At 35.0% G+C, this 4,358-nt stretch overlaps 1 pseudogene; it reads right to left on the bottom strand.

Annotated features, from left to right (window-relative positions):
* Positions 1–3,067: 3,067 nt before the first annotated feature.
* Positions 3,068–3,167, bottom strand: LOC138836748 (U6 spliceosomal RNA; annotated as a pseudogene).
* Positions 3,168–4,358: the final 1,191 nt, after the last annotated feature.

Raw genomic sequence — 4,358 nt, 5'->3', positions numbered from 1 at the left:
AAATCTGATGATGTGTGTGTATATTTGTGTGTGTGTGGGTGTTTGTCTGTGCTGTTGCAATATGTTCCACATATAAGCACTGTGCAGGGGTGTCCAGCCATTCACAGTTATTGCATGAATATCTGCCTTGAGATACCAACTCTTAAACAATGTTTAGGTGTCCACTCTAGGCATCCCGATGAAGAGGGGTATACTCATCCTCATCCCTAGCATTCATATGAGCGGCCTTTTTGGATAGTAGTCTCCACACTGTAGTAAGCTGCAAGTCAAGCACGCTAACACTGAGCCACCTTCCCAGCCCAAGGATTAAGATTCTTGTCTGTAATTTGGTCAAAGCTATGTCTCTTTATGTAGGCTACTAAAATGTGTTTACTAATTTCAAGTAAATACATAAATTCTATTTCCATCTCTTTTAAAAAATAAAAAAAAAATGTTTGCTCTGTAAATTGATTAGAAGCATGGATTTTGTGGCTAGCTAGGTCATTGCACATCTATATCTCTTTCATGGTTCTCATAAACAATATGATTGCTCCATAATTATCCTAATTTATTTTGCTTTCATATTTTTGGTTGCATCATTTCACTTTCTGCTCTTCTATTTCCCAAAACAGCACCACATTCACAGAAAAATACAGAAGTGGTTCTGTGGCTCAAGTGGTAGAGTGCTTGCCTTGATTTGAAGAGCTCAAGGACAGTGACCAGGCCCAGAGTTCAGGCCCCACAACTAAGTTTAAAAAAAGAATCTAAATACTTGATAATTCTATTAACAGATCTGACTGAAATCAGTTGAATCACACCTTTTTTGTACAATGAAGGAATAGGTCCAGGCTAGGAAAGCAGCAAGAGAAGGCAGGGAGATTGTATCTTTGACAAAACTTTGTGGAAAATGGAATCAAGGATTACTTACTGGTGATCCACTTGCACTAGAAGCATGATTCTGAACTATTGCTTGCTGATTCTGAACTATTGCATTGATGATTATATTCTCCAAGAAGAAAAAGTGAAATTTAATTGGTAGCAAAGGACTACTAATACATTTTGACTTCTCATTAAGCATCTTCATTCATCAAAATCACCTGACGACAATAGACAGGACTATTTTTAGATGAAAACAAGTGTCTTTCAAAAAACAAGAATTTAGGTAGTCATACAAAGAACTTCTATTTTACTACTGCATTATACATTTTTTTCTAAGGTTGGATACCAACATTAGAAAGCTACTAGAAAGCTCTTAACGCCCATATGTAGAATAGTGAGTTTTCTTACAATATAACATGGTATTTCCCAAATCATTCACATAGAAGGCATTGTTTCCTATTTTTTCATTCCTAGAAGAAGCTGCACATGAAGACACCACTGGTCCTCATTTTCAGTCTGTGCATTTGAATATGAAGGAAAATCTTTCCTCTGCTCTCTATCAATTTTCTACTCTCCATTTAGAATAATTTAGAATAGTAAAAATGAAAAAAGAGAAAATAAATCATGGTCAAAAATCATAAGCCGTAAATACACCAGATTTTTCTGAACAGTTCAACCAATGTGAACTATTAGGGAAATACATGGACATCTCATTCCCACTGGCACTCAAAGTCTCTGGTTAGGCAATTCTGATGAAGACAAGGAACAAGATGAAAAAGTGAGGAATGGTATCAATTGCAAGAAAAAAATGGAGTAGGATCCAAACAAATTTCTTCTTTGGGATGCCGAAATTAATCGGCTTACTATGGTGCAGGGACTACTTTAAAAAAAGGCCACCCAGATGAATACTAGGGATAAGGATGAGTATAACCCTCTTCATCTGGAAGCCTAGAGTGGACAATTAGACATTGTCCATGAGTTGGTAGCTCAAGGTAGATATTCATTCAATAACTCTGAATGGCTGGACACCCCTGCACAGTGCTTATATGTGGAATAATACCAGAATGGCTTCTGTCTTACTTCATCATGATGCAGATACCAATCCCCAAACTAAAGGCCTCTTGACCCCTTTGCATCTTGCTGCTGGGAGTAGAAACAGCAAAGATACTCTGTATCTCCTTCTATTGAACCATTATATCAAACCAGGTCTGAAGAACGACTTGGAAGAAACTGCATTTGATATTGCCAAAAGGATAAGTATGTTTCACTACCTATTTGAAGTTGTGGAAAGCTGTACAAATTGTTCTCCTAAGTCGTAATGGTTTGGTTAAGTTTCTTAAATTTCAAAAATGACAGTCCATCCTTTGTGTCCCTACAAATTTTTTTTCACAATACAAAGCAACAGCAATATCTTACTTTAAAATATCATGGAATCCATGGTATTCTTCCACGTGAATTGCCTGACTTTGTTGGCAAAATGTATTCAAGAGTTGTTTGTGTACATCTATAATGACTTCTGCAGAGTTTGTGATTTTTTTTAAATCATAAATAATTTTAACTTATCTGTTGAAATGAATAGTATAGGAACTAAAGATGTTCCTGGTGCTTTTCTGAAAAAAGTATATCTATGTTGGCATAATGTCCATAATCTATTTCATTCCCTCCTGGATATAATACTTTGAATTATACATTGTTATACAATGTATAGGTTCATTAATAAATGTGTCCTTTCAGATTGCATTCCATATAGAAGAAGTTTAAGATTCCTTTTTTTCTTAGGTCCTTATATTATTTTTTTTTCTATGGGATAAAATGACAATGTTATCTAATTTCAAGTTTTGTAAAGCTTATGCTATGTAAAGGTCTTTCTAAGGTGAAGATTTAATAAACTGATGTCAAACTAACATTTATTTCTGTGAATTACATGTATTGTTACACTTGTATTTTTTAAATCAACTTTTTTTTAGGGGGGGGTCCGGTCGTTGTCCTTAACTCTGGGCCTGGGCGCAGTCCCTCAACTCTTCAGCTCAAGGCTAGCGCTCTACCACTTGAGTCACAGCACCACTTCCTGTTTTTTTGTTTTTGCTTATGTGGTGCTGAAGAATCAAACCCAGGGCCTCATGCATGCAAGCAAGCCCTCTACCACTGAGCCACCTTCCCAGCCCCAACTTTTTAATAACTGTTTTTCATTTCTTGCATCAGAAGAATGAAAAATATGGAATACTTCACAAATTTTCATACCATCCTTGTGCAAGTGCTATGTTAATCTCTGTATTGTTGTAATTTGGGTAGACCTGCTGCTGAAGCATGGAGTATCCTCTTAATTTAAGTACTTAATGATGCAATCTTTATACAGGCATATATCCGTGGTTGCCTATTTGTAACAAGGAACCCTTAATGTTCCTAAAAATGCTATTGATCTTATTTATCTAAAATTCTGTGTATAGTGGAAGAAACTTGTATCGTTTGGTCGATTGCTCCCATTTATAATTTTTTTTATCAATGACTATTTTGTCATTTTCATTTTAAATTTGATCATACTTTTAAGCCTTTACAGCTAAATCCAAAGGTCATGGCTTTTCAGGTACTTATTTATCAACTCAGTTAGCTTTGTAGAGCTAATGGATTCAAAGTAAGCCTTGATTAAGAGCTACTTCTAAACATCTGCAGCTTAAGGTTTCCCAAATGAGGTCTTGCTGGGACAAATGTCTACGTGAACCTTTACCCATCTTCCATATAGGAACAGACCAACCAGAATATCTTACCCTGACAGCATAGATTGTCTTACTGGAACAAAACTAATCTTAGTTACAAGGAATCATAGAGAGATGAACAGTTCGGACTGAATTGTTCAGAATGGAAGGTATTTTATTAAAATATAATTGCTTATTATACTTATCATTTCAAAAGTAGCTCAAGCCAAGAAGGTGAAAAAATTGTTCAAATGCATAATTACCTACTGTGCTGGCCTGTCTATCATCCAACCAGGCAGGAACTGACACTACTGACTTTCTATCACCAAATATTTCCATACCTCCTGGAGAAGTCCATACGTTTCTCCTCGATATTAAGCCTTAAATTGGTAATGTTTAATCACAGTGTTTCCTCTTGCCTCTAGGCTGTAAAGCAACAAATGGTAAAGCTTTAAGTCTAACTCTACCAAAAACGGAGGTAGAGATAATGGAATAACACTTTAAAACAGAGTTGGCTTTGATTCCCTCAGCACAACACAATAATGCAAAACAATTTTTATATTATATATACTTATATATTTTATATTTATATGTGCTGATTTTAAATTTCACACAGTGAACCTTAATAGAATTGATAATTAGACAAATATATTGACATTTATTCCCATAAATAGATTGGAATATAAATAATTAGGTTTAGAATATATACTAGAATATAAAAAGTATCAATGCAATATCTTCGTTATAAACTTGTGATACCTTCTATGTGTTGGTGGTCTTCTGAATTCACATTGCAAAATAACAGTA

This window comes from Dipodomys merriami, unplaced genomic scaffold, assembly GCF_024711535.1.
Source record: "Dipodomys merriami isolate MVZ:Mamm:240054 unplaced genomic scaffold, mDipMer1.0.p SCAF_256, whole genome shotgun sequence".
NCBI lineage: Eukaryota > Metazoa > Chordata > Mammalia > Rodentia > Heteromyidae > Dipodomys > Dipodomys merriami.
Note: the sequence above shows the minus strand (reverse complement) of the source record. Positions and strands in the feature narration are given on the sequence as shown.